Raw genomic sequence first — 12574 nt, 5'->3', positions numbered from 1 at the left:
CCTGCTTGCATGCTGCTCTTTAAAAAAAAAAAAATTATTACTTTGGGAGAAGACAAAAGAGATGTAATCCATTCCACAGGACTTCACACATTTTTGATGCCCTACAAAGTGGAAGCAAACTCAGAATTTCTTGTACAATTGAACTTGAGAATCATTTCCGTAATACTGTCCTTTTTACAATGCAAACTCTGATTCAAAAACATTCTGAGGAATAGCATGCCTCAGGTGGGTAAATAAAGAGGTGTTAACTTCTGCTAACTTACTATAACTTTGGAGATAAGAAAAAGAAGAGGAAACAAATACAGATTTTGGTTTTGTTGTTAAAAAGAAAAACTAAAATAAGGAGAGGTCATGAATTTGAAAATTCAGTTTTGGAGAAAGATGCTATGAGGAAAGGTGTGGTTACAAGAAATAAAGGGACAAAGGGAAATATATGTTCATATCAATTACTGTAATAAAAAACGTATAAAGTAAAAACAAGGGAAGGCACTCACTTATTGCAAGCTGCAGTCACTTATGATACAACCTCATCAATACTATGTGTCTTGCTTAACAAATTAATATTCACTTAACATCTTTTCACACTACTATATAGTTCTATTTTTCTAAAAATACGAGTAGTTCACATGATTTAGTTTCTATATATCATTTAATTTCATTATTTTCAATGTGACTCTTTGTTTAGTCGTGTTTCTATACTTAACTGATGTTTTCCTCTGATTATAGTATGTTGCTGTATTGGATCATAAGTTTAAATGAAATACACCACTGTATTGTACAAATGCACTAAAAGTCAAAATTTTTATACTCAGATGCTAGGAATTGTCTTTATAGCAATACTTTTATGTAGTTCCAAACAGGACTTTGAAATTATGCTTGGGTGTTCATTTATCATTTGAGTTATTTTCCTTTGGGAATCAAGTATAAGTAGAGTTCATAAATTCTATAATTTTCATCCTTATTCAGGTATAATTTACACATAATAAAGTACATCTATTTTAAATGTACAGTTTGATAAGTTTCACAAACATAACCTGTAATCGCCACATCAATAAAGATACACATTTCCATCAACCTAAAGTATACCATTTTCCTCTCTAGTAAATCATCCTCACTCTGGGCCCATATTAGATTTGTTTTTTCTAGAGTTTCAGAATCATAGTGTCTGACTTCTTTGGCTCACCATGTTTTGGAGACTTATCCATGCTGATGCAAGTATCAGTAATTCATTCCTTTCATTACAATGAAATATTGTACCAGATGTACTACATTTGGTTTAGCTATTCTATTCTGAGTTGGATTTTGGATATTATGAGCAAAGTTACTATAAACATTTCTGTGCAAGTCGTTGTGGGGGCATAAATTTTCACTTCTCTTAGACAAATAACTAATAGTGTAATTAATGTTCTACGGTATTGTATGTTCAACTTTTAAAGAAATTGCCAAATTATTTTTCAAAGTGGTGGTGCCATTTTATATTCCTACCAGCAATGCAGGAAAATTAGTTGCTTTACATCCTAACCGACACTTGGTACTGTCTTTTAAAATTTTAGCCATTCTACTGAATAGCTAATGGTACCTTATAATGGTTTTAATTTCCAATGCTTTGATGACCAATGCCGTTAAGTATCTTTTCATGCACTTACTGAGCATTCATATATCTTTTTCAGTGAAATACCTTTTCAAATATTTTGCCAATTTAAAAAAACTGTGGTGTCCAGCTTTTTATTATTGAGCTGTAATAGTTCTTTATATATTCTGGATGCATATCTTCATATATGTATACTCTATGTAATAAATACACATAGCTACATACACACATACAAAGACTATCTGTGTATCTCTGATTTATTTATTTTCTTCTCCCAGTCTGTGGTTTACCTCTTGATTTTTTTTTAAATTTTTTAAAAAAAGACTTTATTTGTCAAAGAGAGAGAGAAAGCAAAAGCAGAGGGAGTGCAAGGCAGGGGGAGAAGCAGGCTCCCCAATGAGCAAGAAGCCTGATGCGGAACTGGATCCCAGGACCCTGGGATCAAGACCTGAGCTGAAGGCAGATGCTTAATGGACTGAGCCACCCAGGCATCCCTACCTCCTAATTTTTTTAATTGTGTCTTTCAAAGAAGTCCAATTGATACCTTTTTAAAAGATATGTGCCTTTTGTTTCCTATCTAAGAAACCTTTGCCCCATTTAAGATTGCTAAGATTTCTCCTATTTTTCTTCTTGAAGTGTTAATGTTTTGATTTTATATTAGGTCTATATCTTTCAAATTAATTTTCATGCATGATGTTTAGTAAGGGTGGAGTTTCATTATTTTTCCACATGGATAACTAGTTGTTTCCACACCATTTACTGAAAAGACTATTCATTACTGCCACTGAATTACTTTAGCACATTTGTTGAAAATCAATTGACTAGATACTTGTGGGCTGATTTTTGGACTTTTCCAATCTCTTCCATTGATGTATTTATCCTTGTGGGAATACCACACTGCCTTGATTACTATATAATCACTCTTGAAACTAGGTGGTATGAATTTTCCAACTCTGTGTATCTTTTCCAAAACTATTTTGACTAGTCAAAGTTATCTGCATTTTCATATAAATTTTACAATCAGCTCATCAACTTCTTTTAAAAGTCCATTGATGTTTGATTTGGGATTGCTCTGAATCTGTAGATCCATTTGTGGAAAACTGACATCGTAATATTGAGCTGATCGATGAACATGGTGCATTTCTTCATTTATTTAGATTTTCTTTACTTTCTTTTAGTAATACACTACAACGTTTAGTGCAAAGTTGTAGCTATAGTTTGTTAAATTTATCTCTAACTATTTCATTTTTTTTCAAGTTACTGTAAGTGGTACTGATTTTTAAATTTGTTTCTAATTGTTTGTTGCTAGAATATAGAAATATAATTGACTTTCGAATAATGTCTTTGTATTTTATGACCTTGCTAAACTCACTTATTAGTCATAGTAGACTTTTATAGATTCCTTAGAATTTTCCAAATATAAGATCATATCCACTATGAAGACATTTTTATTTCTTCTTTCCCTACCTGTTTATTTTTCTATTTCATTTGAAGATATTTGGTTTCTGTGATGGAAGATACATAAAGTCTTTAACATGCCCAACTAATCTAGACATATAAAGACTATCTTGAATTCTCTTGGTTAACAGTCTAAAAGTCAGAAATGATGTCTAGGGATATAAATATAAAGCAATTAAGAAACTCATATTCTAGAACGAGAGCTTTAGGAAAACCTAGATTGATCTTTTATGTTTCTTCAAATGCATAACAGAGTGGGGTTTGAGGAAGTATCACTTACCTACTATAAAGCTGACAGGAATTTGAAGGAAGCAATTAATGTACAAAATGCTATTAACTGAAAACAGTAGCCATGCTCAAAGTAAAAGGTAAATGAGAATTTATATTCATTTAAGCCACAAATTCTTTAAACTTATTTGAGAATTACACGGTCAGATCTTTTAGTTGAACAGTTTTCCCCAAGAATGGAGAAGTTTACTTCCTCTGCAAGGCAAGTGTTTGAAATTACTCTGAACCCAATTCAGGGAGAGAAAAAGAAGATTTGGTTCACTTGCCAACAAGTTAGAAGCTCTGCTGATGACTCTAAAGGTGAATGAGGGAGTCTGAAGAAAGACCTCCTGAGAAATTTTAAAGCAGAAAATTATTTTTAAAGCCCAAATTATAAGATTAGAGCATATCATATAACAACAAATTATATAATTATATAATAAATCAAAACTCCAATATGACGTGCCAGTTTCTTCCTGCCCTCAAAGCATGATCTCTAATTCCAAGCCAGAATTATTTGTGATGCTAAAACTAAAAGGAACAAATACATGAATAATCGAAATTTCAGAGGAAATAAGAACTGTCCCACATTGCATAAGAAACCAGCATTTTAAACCATGAAGGCATAGGTGCTCAATTCACAGTGCGGCTTTCTGAATTGGTGTCTACAATTGAACGGTATTCACTATTTGCCCAATATTAGTTTGTATTCAAAATCACTTTACAGTCCTATGAAATAAAAGTGATTCTAATTGTATATAAAATAGACAATCCATCTCATGAAATATACTTTTTAAAGCATTATGTTCAAGTACACGTCTCTTCATTCAGGCAGCTGTTTGGGGTAGCGTTATAGCACCTAGCTACACAAATCTTGAAAGCCTTGTAATCCGGTGTGATTTACAGTTCATACGTGCATGAGTAGAATGGCATCCTGGTAAGTGTGGTTCAGAGGGAAAGCACCCAGAGGTGGAACTAAACTATTCTCCACGCCTTATTTTCCTCAGGTGAAAACTGGTATCTACTTCATGTGTTGAAAGGAAGGATAAAACAATAAAATGTGGTATAGACATGAAAGGACGGTAGGCACTATTACTATGATGATGAAAGTGATAAAATCTCCTATTTGGAAAATGCGTAACATTCAAATTACCTTTCTATATTTTCTTAAATGTTTGGTCCATTTTTAAGCTGTCTTTATAAATGGACTCCTATAACAATATGTGTACAATCTAGCACATGTAGGATTGAGAAAATGCAAAATTTAAAGTTAGGTTATTATTTCAATTATGAATTCACACTATGGATATGCTGTGATAGTAAAATTTAGGGGTTAGAAGTGTCTGTAATAGGGGAAAAAGGCTGTGATAGGACAAAGTCACTAAACCATAAACATGACTTACTGGGTCTGTGACCTTGAATGTATTAACATTTCTAATCCTTAGTTTCCAGATTGTAATAAAATGAATATAATAACTTAAATAAATATTATATAACACATATAAAAAGCTTAACTAAGGACCTAGTGCCTAGAGAGTATTTAACAAATGTTTACTGTTGTTTTTACCTGGATAATGTATTAATAGCTAGATAGGGGTGAATGCATTTTTAAGTACTATCTGTGCACACTGTCCCAATTACCTTATTTGAATCACACTAGCTTTGAAAACAGAGTACGTTTTTGAGAGTCAACAACAGTAAAAAGGTCAAATACTTGCACTAAAGTTCTGAGAACCTTAATTTCAGTTACCGTCAAAATTTAAAGGATAGTTTATGTGATCCCTTTAAATTGAATTTTTTAAGTCTTCAAAAATATAATGATTAATAAAGTCAGCAACAATCAGTCCCTCTAAACATATGTGACCAAATCAACTGATATTTATGCACAATTATGATTTATATGACTGAAATGAGATACATGTAGTCAAATCAGCCTTTAAGATCCTTTAAGAAAAAAATGTTTTCTTGCTACTTTCTAAATTTGTTTACTTTGCTTCCACAAGGAATGTATTGATCTTTCTATTTTTTAGCTATAAAGCATGAGGTAACAGGAGCCAAACTGTAATAGACACTTATATTAAAAATTAGATATTTTCTAAGGTTATAATTGACAAATAAAGGCTAAGCCTGAAATACAAATGAGGGGTTTATGTCTTCAGCATGACTTGTTTCTAATGTTTCAAACAATTATCTTATTTTGACGTGAATTATTTCAATAAGAACTGCCCCCTCTCCCCCGAGGCTGAGATCCAATAGGTAAAGACAGATAAATCAGTTTTCCCTTTTCTTTTCATCTATTATCAGACCAAGCAGTGTCCATGCACTGTCCTTTAGAGTTTAGATGACGATATTATACAGGATTCACTGGATCAGTTTACTGAATTCTCTGGTGAGCTGTCAAACAAAAACTAAACAACTATAAAATTGCATTTACAATTTGCTGAATTGAAGTCATAAAGATCCTACATGTTCAGTGTAAATGATGTGAGAGGTTATGTTGAAAAATGATGAGTTATGAGTGCCTTGTTTTGCAGACATTTATTCTAATAAAAGTGATATACTAGTCAAAAGCGGCACTTAAACGATGTCAAAACTTCAAAATTTTTTTAAACTAAAGAATTTTTAATGTAGACAAGCAAATCTAAAAAGGGAAAAGCTATAGTAGGATATAGTTACAGTTCTTACATAATCAATTCTTTTATTCAGATATTCTGTAACACATATTTATTGTGTGCACACCAAAAACCTAAAAGATATGCCTAAAAGAAAAATAGATACACACCACCTATTCTCATTATACCAGAGTCTTGGATCGTAAGATCGCATGGTGCTTTTAAACAAAAATTTTGTAGAAAGTGTCTCATTTTTTTCTATGTTTGATCACATTTTATGGCCTTACTCTGAACTTGATAGCTTTTAAGATATTTGACTTAATTGTACTTGAGCAAGTGGTGCTAAATGCCTATTTAGTTGCTTTCACGGAGATTTGCTATTAGTATCTAGAGGTTAAAGTCCTACACAACAAAGCTTTTGCCTCTTTCTTGTATTTGGGTACTGTGACATATTTTTCCTTTCTTATTGGGATTTAGATGAACATAACATATTCTATATTTAACATTTAAAATTTTTAAATTCATCTAGGAAAATGTTTGCTTTTATTTTTTGGTTTCAAATTTTTATTTAAATTCTAGTTAGTTAACATACAGTGTAATACTGGTTTCAGGACTAGAATTTAGTGATTCATCACTTACATATAACACCTAGTGCTCATCACAAGTACCCTCCTTAATATCCATCACCCATCTAGTCCAATGCCTGCCCACCTCCCCCCATTAACCTGTTTGCTTTTATTTTTTATTTTTATTTTTTTAAAGATTTTATTTATTTATTCATGAGAGACAGAGAGAGAGAGAGGCAGAGGGAGAAGCAGGCTCCCAAGGAGCAGGGAGCCCGATGTGGGACTCGATCCCAGGACCCTGGGATCATGACCTGAGCCGAAGGCAGACGCTTAACCATCTGAGCCACCCAGGCGCCCAACCTGTTTGCTTTTAAAAGCTAGACCTTAAATATCTAGATCTGAAATGTTTAAACTTACCTGTAAGCATTACTTCTTTGAAATGAATTTTGTATCTAATCCAATCTTAATCATAAGAACTTTGTTCTACCCCTGTATTTCAATATAGAACAAAAGTAGTTGAATTCTTTAAAAAAAAAAAAAACACTGCCTAACACATGCCACTTCAAGGACTATCATACCACATAATAGGCATAAACTTAAATATTTTCTAAAAATGCTATACCTTCTCAAGAAGTGACATTTCTTGATTTGAAAGCTAACTCTGATTTTTCAGGTTTAAATAGTTATGCATACAAATATTTAAAGGAAAAAATTTTGAATGCTAATCTGTATATATTGGCCCCAGAAAATGTCTCATTAAGCCAAAGTCCCCTTTAAAACAAGTTTTTGAAATTTCCACTGTTTTTAATCTTCTACCTATCACCAGTAGTTGTAATTTAAAAGTTGTAATATCCATGGTCCCAAATCCATAGTGGCCGTTCCTCTTGTCTAACCACAAGGGAGTAACGTGAACACAAAACCTGTAAGGACTGAGAATGCCCATGAACATGGTGGTGCTCTCACTGCCCTCCATTACAAGTGACACTTCATTATGCACAATCACAAAATCAAGACTCTGATAAAAAGTGAAACTCTCAATTACCCCTTGTACTGTAATGGCAACAAAACCTCTTATTAAAATGATGTAAATGAAATTGTGTAAGACTGTTGAATCACAGATCTGAAACAAATAACGCAACATATTTTAAGAAAAAAGAAAAAGAAGAAGATAGCAGGAGAGGAAGAATGAAGGGAAGTATGTCAGAGGGGGAGACGAACCAGGAGAGATGATGGACTCTGAAAAACAAACTGAGGTTTCTAGAGGGGAGGAGGGTAGGTAGGGGGATGGGTTAGCCTGGTGATGGGTATTAAAGAGGGCACATTCTGCATGGAGCACTGGGTGTTATGAACAAACAATGAATCATGAAACACTACACCAAAACAAATTATGTAATCTATGGTGATTAACATAACAATAAAAAAATTAAAAAAAATGATGTAAATGAGGCAAAAACATTTCAAGATTTAATGTACTTCAAATGGAAATCTTCAAATGGAAAACCAATGATTTTAGGTAAAAAATTTAAAAAAACTTTTCATATTTAGAAATTACATATGCAGGTGTGAATCCAAAATAAACAAGTACGTATTTATTTCAAAAACTCTGCATGCATTTATATTTTGAGTATTATAACCTCTTCCAAAAAGGACAGGGAAATATTTAAGACCTTCAGATTAATTTATTTCTTATTATGTGTAACTACAATTCCTACAAAATCCTTACCTCCAGAAGTGTCATATGACTCAATGTCAGAAAGTCACTAAACACATATGCTAAGGATAAAAGCATGATGAATGTTATTAACCATAAGTAGCAGTACTTGCCAGAAAGCATTCAAAGTTTAATGTAAATGGCACTGAAGAACAAATATACAATTTATTAGAAATTTCTCATACTGAAGCACAATTTTCTCCTGTAACATCATTTTCCTATAACTGCTGTCCTCCAGTACTGGGACGGCTGTCTGGAGTTAAAAAGAATACCTAAGTCTTTTTCCACAGTTCACTCCTTCAAATGCTTCACAACTGTTACTATGTCTTCTTAAAATGTTCTATTTTAGGTAAAAGTTGGCAGAATCTTTAATTTTTATATATGCAAGGAAAAAATGTTTAGATCTCTCACCATCCTGGTCAGTCTTTCCTAAATAGTCTCAAATTTTTCAGGGTTCTTCTTAAGAGAGGGTATGCAACATCAAACAAATGAATTGTATTGTGGTATAACATTAATCAGACTGCCTGTCCATCCATCCATCCATCCAACTAGTTATTGATCACCACATAATATGCAGCCTCTAAGATGCACCCAAGTGATCTCTGGCTCCTGATGTTCATGGAGTGTAAGAGGGACCTATTAACTCTTTTATCAAATAAAATACAAAACTGATGGAATGTCACTTTGGATATTAAGTTATGAAAAGATGACAGATTCCAGCTTGGATACTCTCTCAGATTACTCCCTCTGGGAAATACAGTTTCCATGTTGTGAGGCATCCCTGCAGAGAGGCTCTCATGAAAAAGCTGGAAAGTAGATCCCATAAACTGTGAGATAAAAAGTTTGTTCTTTCAAGTCACTAAATTTTGAGGCAATATGTTTTACAATAATAGGTACACTATGTCATTTACATAGTGGTAAACAAGATCAGAAAGGTCCCACTTAAAGCTGTAACACCCAAAAACACAGGAGTTCTTAAAAGTTACGTTGTAAATCCATGTCTGAATAAAGAAAAGGGTCCAGACAAGAATTTAATATAGATATTATTTTTTTCTGGTAAAAAATTAATAATGGAAAGTATTTTTTAAAAAAGAAGTATACAGTGTAATAACATATACATATTACTGAGGAAATTCAGTTTGACTACATCTGCCTTTCTTAAGTAGACATTGTCCTCCTTTCTAAATCCCCATCCCCATCAATATAATTAAATGTTAGCATGGTGCTTTTTAAGTTAATCGCTAACTATTAACATACATTTTTAAAGATCAGTTTTATTGAGATCAAATTTATACAATAAAATTCACCAAATTTAAGTTGTCTAATACAGTTTTCACAAATATATAGATGTGTCATAAATACAACAGCCACAAAATAGCACATTTTTATTGCCTCAAAAATGCCTCTTAAATGCTTGCAGTTTAAAGTACAATATGAAGGCTTTTCTGTCTGCCTTCTTTAGTCAATATATAGTTCTGACAGTCAAATATTGTGTTGAATATATCAGTAATTTGTTTCTTTGCATTGCTGAGAAATACTTCATTACACAGGATACAATACAACTTGTATATCCTTTATCAGCTAAAGGCATTTGAGTTGTTTCTAACTATTATGAACAAAGCTCCCATGAACATGTAAGTATGAGTCTTTGGGTAGATGAATGTTTTTATTGCTCTTGAATACACAGCTATGAATAGAATTGCTGGCTGATACGGCAAGTACACGCTTAACTTTTTAAGAACCTGCCAAACTATTCTGCAAAATGGCTGTGCTATTTTGCATTCCTGCTGGCAATGAATGAATGTTAAATTTGCTCCACATCCTTGTCAATGCATAGTATTATCAGTCTTTTAAATTTCAGCCATACTAGTGGGTGTGTAGTAGTACCTCATTGTGGATTCAATTTGCATTTCCCCAATGATTAATGATGTTGAGCAGCATTTCATGTGCTTAACTGTGTATCATCCCCGGTAAAGTGTCTCTTTAATTGATTTGCAAATTTTTAATAGGATTATACATCTTCTTATTGAATTATAAGAGTTCTTCATATCTTCTAAATAACAGTCCTCTATCAGATAATTGTTTTTGCAAATATTCAGTCTTTAGCTTGCTTTTCCATTTTCTTGAACAAATGTTTTAACTTTTGATGCAGTTTAATTTATCATGTCTTTCTCTTATATTTCTTGCTTTTGTGTCCTAAAAGATCTTTGATTAACCCAAGGTCATAAAGCTTTTTGCCTATTTTCTACAAATTTTATGGTTTCAATTGTTGCACTTAGATCTATGATCAATCTTGAATTAATTTTTGCATATACTGTGGGACAAAGGTCAAGTGTTCTTATTCTTTTTTTTAATGTGGTTATTCAATGGTCCCAGAACCATTTGTTGAAAAGACCATAATTTCCCCCACTGAATTATTCTGGTGCATTTGTCAAAAAGCAATTGTTTGTGTCTGTGCAGGTCAATATTGGAACTCTTTTCTGTTCCATTAATTTGTATTTCTATCCATATGCCTAAACCAGACTGTTGTGATTAGTGTAGCTTTGAGGCAGTGAAAGTTCTTCAACTTTGTTCTTTTTAAAAAATCTTTCTGAGATTTTCACTGAGATTTCCTTAAGTCTGCAGATTTGGAGAAAATTGGAATTTTAACAATACTGAGTATTCTTATCCATGAACGTGGTCTACTGCTTCACTCATTTAAGTAGTCTTTATTTTCTCTCAGAAATATCTTGCTGAAGTTGTCAACATATCATGTCAGGTTATCCTTAAGTACTTCATGTTTTTGAAGCTAACATAAATGTTATTTTTAATCTGAATTTTCAATTCCTTCTTGTTGCCAGTCTGTAGAATAGAGCTGATTTCCGTACATCAACCTATGCCCTGTAACCCTGTTTGACTCACTTACTAGTTCTAGTAACACCTTTGGTAGATTCCTTAGGACTTTCTACAGAGATGACATCTTATCTGTGAATAGTTTTACTTCTTCCTTTTCAATCTATGTGCTTTCCATTTCTTATTCTTGCCTCACTGACCTAGCTATGAGCCCTAGGACAATGCTGAATAAAGTGGTGAAAGTGGACACACTCACATTGTTCTTTTACTAGAGAGAAAGGATTTGGTCTCTCATCATTAAGTCCGATATTAGCTGTAGGTTTCACTTACATGCTATTTATCACACAGGAAATTCCCTTATATTTCAAGTTTCCTGAGCGGTTTTTTTTTTTTTTTTTGGTCTCTATCTACTGAGATGAGCATGTGAACGTATGATTTTTCTCTATTCTTCTATCAGTATGGAAAAGTCCACAGGTTGAATTTCAAACATTAAATCAAACATGCATTCCAAAAATTAATGTCATTTAGTCATAATGTATTACCCTTTTTATATATTCCTGACTTCAGTCTGTTAAATTTTGCTAAGGACTTCTGTATCTACATTCATGAGCAATATTGGTATGTAATGATTTTTATTTTAATGTCTTTTTCTGACTTTAATATGATGGTAATGCTGGCCTCATAAATGTAGTTGAGATGTGTCCTCTCTCTATGTTCTGGAAAAGTTTATACAGAAGTCATGTTATTTCTCCCTCTAATGTTTGGTAAGATTCACCAATGAAACAAACTGGAACTGGAATTTTCTTTGCTGGAAAGCTTAGAATCTAAATTCATCTTCATGTGTACACGTACACCACACACATACACACACATGCACACACTATTTTTTCTTGAGTGAGCTTTGGTACTTTGTCATAGTATTGTCTTCTAAGAAATTTAACCATTTATCCTAAGTTGTATTTATCAGCATAAAGTTCTTCATAATATCGGCTAATCCTTATAATAACTGTTAGGTCTATAATGATGTCCTCTCTTTTTTTCTACCTTATATCATAAGTTACCCCAAAATTTATAGACATTTTATCTTCCATAGTTTCTCTGAGTCAAGAATTCAGGATACGCTTGACTAGGCAGTTCTGGCTTGGTGCTTCTCACTAAGTTCAATCAAATGTTGACAGAGGCTACTGGCATCTCAAGGCTTTACTGAAGCTGGAAGATCTCCCTCCAAGGTGCTGCCCTCACATGGCTGGCTAGTTGACGCTGGCTGTTGGCAGGCCTAAGTTCTTCCTTGTATGAGCCTCTTCAGAAGGCTGTTTGAATGTGTTCTCAAAATGGCAGCTGGATTTCTCCAGAGCTGGTGATCCAGAAAACCAAGGTAGAAATCACATGCCTTTTATAGCCTAGCCTCAGAAGTCACACATCACTACTTCCTTCATACGCTAATCATCAAGGCTAGTCAGGGGTCAGTGTGGTGGAAGACTGAACAAGAGAAGCAATACCAGGAAGAGAGGATCATCAGAGGATTATTTGCTTTGAG

At 33.1% G+C, this 12574-nt stretch overlaps 1 protein-coding gene across 1 annotated transcript in view; it reads right to left on the bottom strand.

Moving 5' to 3' along the window:
- The window catches only part of PPP1R9A (protein phosphatase 1 regulatory subunit 9A), a 315687-nt gene that overhangs the window by 114095 nt on the left and 189018 nt on the right, over positions 1 to 12574 (bottom strand).

Source organism: Zalophus californianus, chromosome 12 (genome assembly GCF_009762305.2).
Source record: "Zalophus californianus isolate mZalCal1 chromosome 12, mZalCal1.pri.v2, whole genome shotgun sequence".
In the NCBI taxonomy this organism is placed as follows: Eukaryota; Metazoa; Chordata; class Mammalia; order Carnivora; family Otariidae; genus Zalophus; species Zalophus californianus.
This window is presented reverse-complemented; position numbering and strand designations above follow the sequence as displayed.